Below are 12,499 nucleotides of genomic sequence, written 5' to 3'. Positions count from 1 at the left end.
ACGATTGTCCACTTCATGGTCAGTATCATATATGTACAATTGTAGATATCTTGGTCTATTAACATTTGGTAGAAGACTTCCTATCTTATGATATATGGATTCCTGAGCACGAAATGTGAAAGTACCACCCCCGGTTGCAAGACTTTCATCGACATGCACACCCATTGATGTGAATGAAAATACATGGTTGTATGCTCGAATGTTTTGCCTAAAATGGGCACCTTGTGGAGTTTCAGAGGAGAATAGCACAATCATCTCTGGAGGAGAATGTATGGGAGGCAAGACAATCTTTCCATTGGAGCAACACATGTCTCTGCTTTCGTGATAGAATAAACGGGATGACAATGTGGACATGTCGTTGATGCTGGCAATTGAAATTTTGTGACTCTGATGGCCTCATTAAAATTTCTAGCACAATTATGAGTTCTACGCCCGCGCCTGCATCCACGACCTCTACCACGTGCTTGCGCGATAACATTACTACGTGGCCTGTTGTTTTGATGAATATGATCGAGACTACTTCCTGTTTTTAAACAGTACTGTTAACAATAAGATACCATGTTTTTAAATAGTAATGTTAACAATAAGCTACCATGTTTGTAAATAGTAATGTTAACAATAAGCTACTATAGTTACACATAATAATTTTGGATTTGTAAATTAGTTGTGTTGTGCATGTAAATTGTATACTTTCATATATTCGAACATTAGTAGTCATAAATGGTAGTGAGATTCAATAGCTTTAGTAACCTTTTTTCTTTTTCTTTTTTTGCCTCGAAAGGAACTACAAAGCTATATATTTTTTTTTCACTGTTCGAGATTAATTGTTCATATCATCCCCGTCTATGATTCCGTAAATATTGTGGACAGAAAAGTTTTGTATGTCAACAAATTATAAACTACATAAATAACGATAGTGTTCGCTAACAAATATAAGAATTGAATAAAAATATTCAATAATCAATTAGTGGTGTTTGGTTGATTACAAAACATTTAATACATTCTAGTTCAAGAGAGCCAAGTCAGTAAGTTATCCTCCCTTGCTGCCACTTGATTTTCATCATTACTTATATTTCCCATATTTCGCCGCATTTGATAACTGGCGCGTCTTCGGGCTGAACACTCAGCTCTTTGTGAGGAATTTAATGACTTCCGTCTTTCTCTTTGTCGGGCATTCCTACGATGCCTTTTTGCCTCTAGTGCATGTAGCACTGTGTTTCCCTATATTGTTAACCACGTAAACATGATAATATCAATTATCTTTCTCAAACCGATCTAGGAATGGAAGTTAGAAGTTGTGAATGTACCTGATCTCCAGCAGGTGGCGGTGGAAAAGACCGTGATGAAGAAGTCAATTAACCAATGAGTACTTCACTGAAAGCATACCATAATTCAGCAACTATGTCTTGAGACCTATAAATGTAAATTCAATTTGATATCAAACCACAACCTGAAAAAAGTTTCTAAAACATAATTCAGCAACTCTCATGTAACATTCCATGCACCTTATCCACAGAGTTGCAGCAATCAGCTACTCCCCAGCTACTTTTGCAACATCAATCAATGCCCCAAATTGATTTGTGTTCGGTATACACGCACCGAGCTAAGTAATTCAGTAGTCTACTTCACCGTAGCCTATGAACTCTCAACTTTACTGCCACCACAGAGCATTTGAAATCAATTTTACTTAGTAAAACAAAAGCAAAGCAAAGCATTGAATAAGCAGAAAGTCACCTTATTTTGTTTGTCAAGAATATTCACAGTTTCAGTATTAGAAACAAAAGTAAAGGAAAGAAATTACAAACCTCTATAATCAATTTTGACCGGTAACCAATATTAGAAAAAAAAAAAAGTGTTTTCATGTTCATCCAATTCAGCAAGCAGCCCGGTGGATTAATAAAAATAAAATCCAAGACCAAGGCAAAGGAGAGGCTCCTCACATAGGAAGCTGCTCAAAGAATGACTTAATTTTGGTCACTTGTGATTTACTGAACAGAAATAAAATCCAAATTGAGAATACAACAAAAGTCAGAACATTTAACTGAGGAATTGCATACCTCAATAGCCCAAGCGCACATTGTTGTCTTAATACTTCTGCAAGAAATATACTAACAAAATAAAGCGAACATAAGAACCATTAGTATAAGGAAGTGCATCTTACAGAAACCAATGAGAAGCCAAATAAAACAAAATATCACCTGCAACTGCGGTGGCTCCGGCAATACTTACTATCTAGTCGGGAACAAAAGGCAAAGAACCTAAGCTTACTACAATCTCACGGGCTCTGCACCTAAATTGAACAAAGAAAAAAGAGGATTGGATAGAACTAAAAGAAAGCATAAGAAATACTGAGAAATATTAGGGCCTAAAAGACTTCAAAGCCTTCTTAATAGACATATCTAATGCAATTATCTTGACATAATGGTATTGCTGCATGATGGTGCACGTATATTCAAATCTCATAAAAAAATAAAAAAAAATAAAATGAATTTCAATGAACACAGATGAGAATGAGATAGAAAACCTCACAGTGATTTCAAATCTCACTATTATGATGTTACCGCAAAGAAGATGTTTGCCCAGATTGACTGAGTAATAAACTGCAATTGAAATCCAAACCTCGAATAAACACCTCCAAAGAGTCAATTAAATCCACCAAAAACAAACATGAGCGATACAAATACCTTATTAGGATTCAATTGAGTGTTCTTGCAAACAGAACCAAGCCTTTGAACCAATTCAAAAAGAAATTGGGGGAATTTGATTTTCTTCGTTTTCTTTTTCTAGGTCGATCATCCACTTCCCCCCTTTTATAGTTGGTAAATTGTGGTGAGTCCATCTCCCAATTTTCCGTCAATAACTCCCACGTTCGTGTTCAGAACTTCAGATCGTGCCTTTCTGGTTATAACTAGCGAAGCATGGAGTTCCAAGTGGGCGAGTTCGTGCATCCACGTCTATCTCTCTCCCGTATAAAAGTGTTTCCGTCTCTTTTTTCAGTAATAGCCCCAGCGTTTGTGTGTCAGAGTCTGGTAAAGTATGGGTAAATTTGGAAGTTTACAATTTGGTGAAGCTTTTGGACGCTTCGCTTTATTGTAGTAGAGATAAAGTTTCATTTAATGAAAAAAAGTAGGAAGATTTATCCCATCTAATGTTAATTCAGAGAGCAGAGAGCTAAAGTAAATTTTGCTCTACTAACTTTCCACCATGTTTCATAGTGTGTTAGTGAGTCATTGTGCCCTGATTTATTATGTAATCCTCAAAAGCATAGTGGAAAAAGTTTGACAAGAGTCTTTGATAGTCTTAAAAAAAAAAAATGAATATACATATGAGACATCTTTCCCAAATAACAAATCCTTCATTTATTCAAATTTTCAACCCTCTTCTCTAGGTTCCAACAGTACTATAATGGCTTTGTTCTATACAGTTCAATTTTTAATTTTTCTAACTTCTATAATATGGAATTTTCATTTATGGATCAAATGAAATATTGTTTAATCATTCAATTGTGTTTGAAGTAAACTTTTTAGCAACAATTAAGACCATTAGGAAGAACTGATATATTGTTGTAAATATTATATATATGTGGTTTTCCACTGTAAATACTCATTAGTTATGTCTTTATGATGTAAATACTACTCCTATATAAAGGGGTCTAATGAGAATAAAACACACATTTCTACCTCCTCCTATATTTTGTTTCTCTATTCTATCTCTCTCTTATTCTCTAGTTTATAACACGTTATCAGCACGCATTTACTCTTATTTTTTCTTCTTCTTTGAACTCCATGATGATATGCAAGTCTTATGGTGCAACATAGTTGCTTATACCAAGGCCAATGATCTATGAGTTTCTTTTTTTTCTTTATAGATGAATATCAATTTTTTTTGTATGCGTTCATATAATTGTTGAAAATTTATATTTCATATACGACAATGAGAACTACATGTTCCATTGCTCAAGACTCGAGTCCTCTGACCGAGTAGTCTTCAAACCTATGGTTCTATAGACATCACACGAATGTTTTTCTCGTGCGTGCCCTATGGGATCCATTGTTCATATTTATGAACTCTTCGAAATCTTTGTTTCATATATGAATTTTTCTATCATTTTTCATAGAACATACTATTCTAATAATTATGGATCCTGATATATCTCGTCTTTTCTCTTTGTAGAAAGATGACGCATCTAACAAAATTGGACTTTGATCCACTTAAAATTTCTGACAAGAACTATTTGATGCTAAAATTCACCTTATGGCTAAAAACCTTGGAAATGCCATCAAAGTTGACAAAAAGTCATATGTGCAAGATCACGCCAATGCTATGATTTTCTTGCATCATCATCTTGACAATAGCCTAAAAGATGAGTGCCTTACGGTGAAAAACCCGCTTGAGCTTTGGCAAGCATTGGTTGATCGATTTGCTCACCAGAAAACCATTTTTTCTACCTACAGCACGATATTGATGGATGCATTTGCGCCTTCAGAACATTAACTCTATCACTGATTTCAATTCCGCTATGCATCAGAATAACGGGACTTGAACCCAGGTCTCTTTGGATGCGAACCAAATATCCTAACCAATTACTAGACTACAACAAATTTATGATTATTTTGTTATAATGTTATATTAATGCATGTTTCAATTACTGACTCTAAATGAATCTGTCTCTAGTTTGGAATATTCTGTTACTCACCAATTGATATTAACAATATTAATTATATTTCCTACAAAATCGAGGTAAGACTTCAATTTGGTTTCCTTTTATTATTTGATATGATAATTTGATATAAAATTGTCAATTTATAATGAGATCGAAACTATAGGTTTCTTGATTCAATTTCATGAGGACTTAAAATTTCTCCACTGATTGTTATACAATCAAATAGATTGAAACCTCTTGTTTCTTGATCTCCAATTATGTCAGGACATTTGTCCCTTCTCTTTATGAGTACATGTGAACTTTTGTTCACTCCACTTTTTAGAACATGCTTCTAATTGTGAAGACTCAAACCAAATGTTTTGAGTATGCGGGCTATGCCCCTAAATCTATTATTATTGAAGTATATGCTTATACCGATATGGATTACTGTCCCAGACTCGAAATTTGAGTATATAATTTTGACATTTGTTTTCAATGTCAAATAATAATATGAACCACGTCTTCATCAATAAATTCATTTTGAACCATAAATGTTCATGATAAATATAATGACAAACATAGTTGTCTTGCATGCATATAATGCAACTATGGACATGATCCATTGCAATTGTTGATAATTTTTCACAATTGATGCTTTAGAAAGCTAAGGTAACAATCATTTCAAGAGCTGCAGATCTTGATTGATGACTCCAATTGAGCTTGTATTATGTTACCTATATGGAATACCATTACATATATTGGTGATGAAATTTCCACTTACTTTAAGTTGTTTAATCAACTATAAGTATACTACTGTATACTGTATCATGAACTAAAATTTTCATTGAGCCAAATAAAATTATTTTGGTGTGACCAATGTGTCTTTATTTTATCTACTATGTCATGTAGACTCATCTACATTGTCATGTAGACTCATCTACATACATACTTTACATTGTTGTATAATACAACAACAGTTACATACCTTCCTAACAAGGACATTATAATTTATTGCATAGTTGCGAGTTGTCACTATAATGGGACAATCCTCCTGCCATTAGGGGGAGAAATATCGTTCATGAAAATGTGAATTGGTGTGAGATTTTATCTACCATATCTTATTTTAATTTTGAGTAAAAATCTCAATTCGTTATCTTCTTGACCTATAAATTGGTTTCGGCCCGCCACCCACCAATGGATTTTCAATCTAATATTTATGAACACATATTTTGTGCGGTCAAATCTGATGGTCTTCCCGCCGTTAGGGGGAGGAAAGACTAATGTAACGGCGTGAATTATGTGGGTTATATCCACCAAGTCCAATGTTTTAATCTCCCTATAAGGGAATATTATACAAGCCCTATAACGCTCTTTATGAGTTTATACAAAGATCCACATTCTTTAATTAATTTGTCCTTGAGAGACAACAAATGCCCTAAAAGAGGCATAGGTACCTGATATGAATAAGCTTATTATAGCTAATGTATGCATATATTTTGAATGTGTGTTAGATCTCTAATTGATGATATCTCATCTATAGTAGCGCTACTGAAAATCATCAAGGGTTGTATACTATACCATGTTTCGCTGTGTCGACAAACTATAAAATTGGCCAAATTGGAAAGAGGCAACTCCAATGAATTTAAATATTGTAAACTTGATGATATACTTAGATTTTATCTATCCTAAAAATTACAAAGGGTGTACTAAAGTGAATTGAAATCACTATGACACAAGTCTCTTTATAGAGACATGGGATTATCATTCTTCTCTAAGTGACAACTTTTCTATAAGTACAGTGTTACATATAATTGTTATATTGACGAGAGGCTTATAGCAGATTGTCATGGTTATTATGAAGATCTTAAAGGCAAATTACGAAAAGTAAATCCTCAAATGTGTCATTATAAGCATATTGCTTAATCAAATCCTTGACCGATTCATATTGTCAAAGGCAAGTCCACGAATGAATGAGCTTAAAGCTTACTCATGGAATCAAAAGTCTAAAGCTCATACATACTCATTCAATTATGGTCAAAGTGACTTATTGCCTCAATGAGTACTATGACAAGACTAATAAATCGAATTCGAATCATGCTCACAATGTTGCTACATATTCTAACTTTCGCGAAGTTATGAATTTATCTAGAGCTCATATTGAGCCTATATGAAATTATCAATTACACAAATTGATTTTTATGGCTAAGTATGTCATACTTAAATTTCAATGCTCGGATAAAGGTAAATGTGTCAATTGTTGTTCCTTTATATTGTTATTCTTTAACTAATATCTTTATCTATAATTTGAGCATATGAAATTGGTTCTACTCTTATCATGTCAGGTAAGATTCATTAAGAATATCATAGTTTTGTTGGTAATGCCCTAACTTTTGCAGGAATTGCAATTCATGATGAGTCCCTTTTATGTAAAGTACACATGGTCTCACCTATGTGATCGACACACCATATCTAATATACATGGTGCATGTATTTTATTACATACATAATTGAAGCTTGCAACAATCAGGGGGAGATTCTCATCAGAGGTAGCATTCAAAATTATGCTACTTAGGACATATGCGCGGTGCACTCTTTTTCTCCTTCGACCATGGTTGTTTTTATCCCACTGGGTTTTTGATGAGATAACATTAAGCGCGTCCAACACCATATCATTTAGTGGTGGACATCCAAGGGGGAGTGTTGTAGATATTATATATATGTGGTTGTCCACTATAAATACTCATTAGTTATATCCTTATGATGTAAACACTACTTCTATATAAAAGGGTCTAATGAGAATGAAACACACACTTCTACCTCCTTCTACATTTTATTTCTCTATTCTATCTCTCTCTTATTCTCTAGTTTATAATATATATATATATATATATATATATTTTGGATCAAGGAGAATGCTTCATTCAATGTTGAAAAAACTTACATTTAGTGGTCTCACTAAACCCTAGTCACATACTGGAGACGGGAAGAGTACCACCTCTATTACTAGAATCAATCCCTTAGTGTTTTGCAATGGATGGAGCGAACCAATCATTCTCTACCAATATGTAGCAAAAGATAGAGTGGACAATACATCATGAGCTATACTATATTTTTAATTAATTTTTTTTTAAATGAACTATAAACAGTAATTTATAAAAGGACTAAATACTGTTTAGTCTTTGAGCTTTGACCATAAAACACTTCAGTCTCTGACCTTCTAATTTCACACGTTTAGTCCCTGTACTTCAAAATTTCAGACCAATAGGTCATTGTCGTCTAAAAGTCGCGGCGAAATGTCTATATGCCCTCAGTTCTTTTTTTTTAAAATTAATTAATTGATTAATTTTTTTTCCCTTTCTTTCTTTTTATTTGAAAAAAAAGAATAAAATAAAGAAAAAAGAATCAATAAATAAAAGAGAAAAGAATAAATTTATTAAAAAAAAAGATTAAATACTGTTTACTCCCTGACCTTTTACCCAAAAAACACTTCCGTCCTTGTCCTTCTAATTTCACATGTTTACTCCTTGTACTCTAAATTTTGGACCAATAGGTCCATTCTGTTACTCTCCGTCAAAAAGCTCCGTTAACTAGCTGACGTGGCAATCCCTATCCCATTAAAATGTCTATTATACCCTCAGTTCATCTTTTTTCTTTTTCTTAATTTATTTTTTTATCTTTTTTAAGTTATTCTTTCTCTTTTATTTTTTTTTGTTTTTTTTTCTTCTATTTATCTCCTCCCCTCCATCCTCGCCATTGCCACCTCCACCTCCACCACCATCACTACCTACATTGCAGCCAAAGATTGCTGCGACACCCCTTCACCGTCACTATTACCCACGATGGCAGACGAGTTGATCTCCCCTCTGGTTGAGCGCCAAGCAATTCAGATAGCCACGAAGTCTCGATCGGCCATGGCTATCATGAACGAAACGTACAACAAAAGTTCCATGATCAATGCTCAAACAACTTAAATGTTGTTTCTCATATGCAGTTAGAAGACTAATATTACAGAGACCTTTTGTGGAAAAAAGAGATATAGCTGAACTGAACAAATTTATGAGATACAAGGAACAAAAAGTACAAAACCAGGAATATTTCAGAGAAGGCAGACCAGACATCTTTTCTAAGGGTTTACTCCTTTTTTTGGATTCACTTGCCCAATTAGCCAAAAGCTACTCACTTTTGATAAAACCATTCCAAATCCAGTTAGTATCAACTTCCATCTCTATCATGCAATTCAATGAATAATCCGACCTTTAGGATCAATTAATGATAAGTAGGTCAATTGACCCAACCACATTGATCCTTTAGACAAATCCGATCGGATCTTTCAGGAGCTAAAACGAATTATGAATATCAACAAAAAGAAGATCAAAGCAAAATTCATAAGGGTGTATCAAGTCAACCCTGCGCAAATCTACAGAGCAAAAGCAAAAAAAAAAAGGACCGTAGCATTGAAATTACCAATTACTTCGCGCCTCCAAATACCTCCGAATCCAGAACGATCCGTGTGAAGATCTAGAATTTAAGCTCCGCTGGTAGATCGGTGGAGGTAGAGCTTGCCGAAGACGTGGAGGGCGGTGACGAAGCCGATGAAGCAGAGGCTCATGACGAGTGCAACGGTGGGGGAGATCTTCAATCCAGGAGTGTCGTCGGTGTAGAACCTGAGCATGTTGTTTCTGGCACCAGAGCCGCACCGCTGCCGTCCATGCCTCCGGAGCTGGAGTTGCCCCCTCCGCCATTACGACGGCGGCACATTCCAGCTATGGCGGCAGCTGAACCGCTAGGAGCCATGACGCCGGGGCATGAGGTTGTGGAAGATGATGTTGCTTGGGACTGAGATAAGCCTCGAGCCAATTGTTCCGCAGAGAGAGAGAGAGAGAGAGAGAGAGAGAGAGAGAGAGAGAGAGAGAGAGAGAGAGAGAGAGAGAGAGAGAGAGAGAGAGAGAGAGAGAGAGAGAGAGAGAGAGACCATGGCTATCTGAATTGCGTGGAAATGGCAAGGATGGAGGGGAAGAGATAAACAGAAGAAAAAAAACAAAAAAAGCATAAAAGAGAAAGAATAACTTAAAAAAAGATAAAAAACAAATTAAGAAAAGGGTTATTATCACAAATGGTACCTGAACTTATCCTCTATCTTATTGATGGTACCTGAACTTCAATTTTGATCACAACCAGTACCTGACCTTATCCTCTATCTTATCGATGGTACCTGAACTTCAATTTTGATCACAATCAGTACCTGAACTTTTCGATTTCATTTCAAATGGTACCTATCACTAACTTCCGTTAATGTTTCGTTAAAAACTAACATGTGCAAAACACATGACCTATATTCAAGAGTAGTTTGACGAAAATACCCATTTAAATAATTTTGTTTACTAGATATTTTGACCAATTAATATGTTAATAAAAATAGAAGTTCAATTAAAAATAGAATTAAAAATATATCTCTACCCTCTTATGAAAATAAAATTTAAAAGCAAGATCTCAACAAAAATTAATTTGTTTTATAGATACAGACAAAACATTTCAAATAAAACTATAAAATAATTTTTTTGGACAAACTATAAAACATTTAAAACCAAAAGCTTCTCAAAACTTTCGTAATTCTTTTTTTTTTTTCATGTCATTCATATTTTTAATTGAAGTTGAAAGTTTTTCCTTTTGATAGTCTCATTTTTTATATCCACAATATAAATGAAAATAAGTGATATTACAAAAAAAGAAGAAGATAATTTTACAAATTTATCCTTGAAAAATGAGTCACATGTTTAGCACATGTCGGTTTTTAACGGAACATTAACGGAAGTTAATGATAGGTACCATTTAAAATAAAATCAAAAAGTTCAGGTACTGGTTGTGATAAAAATTGAAGTTCAGGTACCATCGATAAGATAGATGATAAATTTAGGTACCATTTGTGATAATTACCCTTAAGAAAAAAAAAAAAGATGAATTGAGGGTATAATAGATATTTTAATGGGGTAGGGATTGCCACGTCATCTAGTTAACGAAGTTTTTTGACGGAGAGTAACGGAATGGACCTATTGGTCCAAAATTGAGAATACAAGGAGTAAACGTGTGAAATTAGAAGGATAAGGACTGAAGTGTTTTTTGGATAAAAGTTCAGGAAGTAAACAATATTTAACAAAAAAAAAAAAAAAAACTGAGGGCATAATAAACATTTAAGAAAATTTAGAAGTATAATTGGCCATGCTAAATAAGAGAGAATACCTTCATCAAAAGAAAGGTAACATGCAAGTTCATTCATATAATTGGCCATACTAAATAAGTATTCTGTGAACTTGTGAAGTACGAAAATTTAAGAAGTATGAACTTGTGGCCATCCTAAACCCTATGCTTTTAGAAGTATGAAAATTTAAGAGAGAACACCTTCATCAAAAGAAAGGTAACATGCAAGTTCATTCATATAATTGGCCATACTAAATAAGTATTCTGTGAACTTGTGATCAAACCTGCTAGGCTGCTCACTATTATTAATCTAACCAATGCCAATTCGAGAATTAGAGAGCTAAAGGACTTTGCCAGTATTCATTCTCCAAAAAAAAAAAAGAACTTTGCCAGTATCATTTCAACTTCTAAGTCCGTTTCATCATTACCATGTTTTATCATTCTTTTAATTAGTTTCATCAATTAAAGAGTTAGTCACACCACACTAAACAACTTATCAAATACCTACCAAAAACAAAACACTACTTATCAGTGCAATCCCTATGGATATACTCGAAATAGTTAATGTAACCAGATTAGAAATGGCAATTAGAAAACTAATTATCTAACAAAAAGAAGTGACAAACTATATCGAGATTGGGAAAGGGCAGCACCATGTGCGCTCTTTTATCATGTGGGAATGCACAATAAGATACCGTAACAGCAATGCCATTTGCATTCCAATAAAGAATGATCGAGCTAATAATACATGCACTTCTTCATTTCAATTTGGTCAAAGCTAACATATGCTATTCCTGTAATAGAAAGTGTTCTTCTAGGTAGCATTATTCTTATGGTTAGAGTCTGAAAAGGAATATATGCTATTTGACTTTTTTCTAAATTTGCATGAGTTTCTCTGGATTCAAATGAGATTTTTTTTTTTTTTTTGAGGAGGGAAAATAGATTACAACTTAAAGCTCCTATTACAATCAGAACTAAACTTATCAAAATTAAAAGCAGACAAAGCTGAGAACGGCAACTTTTTGGACCAAGTGATATGAGTAGATGATCTATGACCCATATTTGTAACAGCATCAACAATGAAGTTGGCTTCCCTGGGAACATAAGAGAAGGAAACAACTTCGAAATTGCTAGCCACACTCAGAATGTCTTTCACAAGAGTACGAAGACGCCAAGGAGGAGCACATTTTTTGTTGATAGAGTCTATAATTAACTTGAAGTCACATTCGACATAAAGCTTTTGACAGTTAAGGAGGAGGGCATGATAAAGACCATCACGAACAACACTTCCTTCAGCAATGGGGATAGAAGCATGACTAATAGCTCTCGCACCAGCAAAAAGGGGAGAAGCATCATGATCCCTGATAACAAAACCAGCAGCTGCTTTGCATTTGTTGCTTTGAATCTTCTCTGAAAGTCCTGCAAAAAAATATAACTGATATCAGTATGATCATCAATCCATAATCCTAATTCATTTTTGATTTTAGTAATTCTATTTCTTCTCTTCCTAATTGTAGCCTGAGTTTGAAAATACTTGGTGTTTTTGTCACCCAAGGAAAGCCAATTTGCCTTAGCTCTCTGAGCCTAAAATAGTTCTTCACTTTTCTGAAGTCCTAGCAATTGATCAGAGAGATCAACAACTTTGTTCTGAAGGAAAATGGA

General features: G+C 34.2%; 1 long non-coding RNA gene across 4 annotated transcripts; it reads right to left on the bottom strand.

The window, feature by feature from the left end:
- Window positions 1-952: 952 nt before the first annotated feature.
- Window positions 953-3,048, bottom strand: LOC121053120. Of its 4 annotated transcripts, none has more exons than XR_005810830.1 (8): window positions 2,685-3,048; window positions 2,525-2,600; window positions 2,199-2,290; window positions 2,058-2,108; window positions 1,806-1,948; window positions 1,506-1,654; window positions 1,308-1,413; window positions 953-1,221 (listed from the first exon to the last, which is right to left on the bottom strand). It is a non-coding gene; the product is annotated as an uncharacterized LOC121053120 (long non-coding RNA). The 4 variants fall into 4 exon arrangements; XR_005810831.1 differs by having other exon boundaries at window positions 2,530-2,600; XR_005810829.1 differs by having other exon boundaries at window positions 2,199-2,600.
- Window positions 3,049-12,499: the final 9,451 nt, after the last annotated feature.

The sequence above is a fragment of the Rosa chinensis genome, chromosome 5, assembly GCF_002994745.2.
Source record: "Rosa chinensis cultivar Old Blush chromosome 5, RchiOBHm-V2, whole genome shotgun sequence".
Taxonomy (NCBI): domain Eukaryota; kingdom Viridiplantae; phylum Streptophyta; class Magnoliopsida; order Rosales; family Rosaceae; genus Rosa; species Rosa chinensis.
The sequence above is the reverse complement of the archived record's forward strand: the minus strand, read 5'-3'. Positions and strand labels throughout refer to the sequence as shown.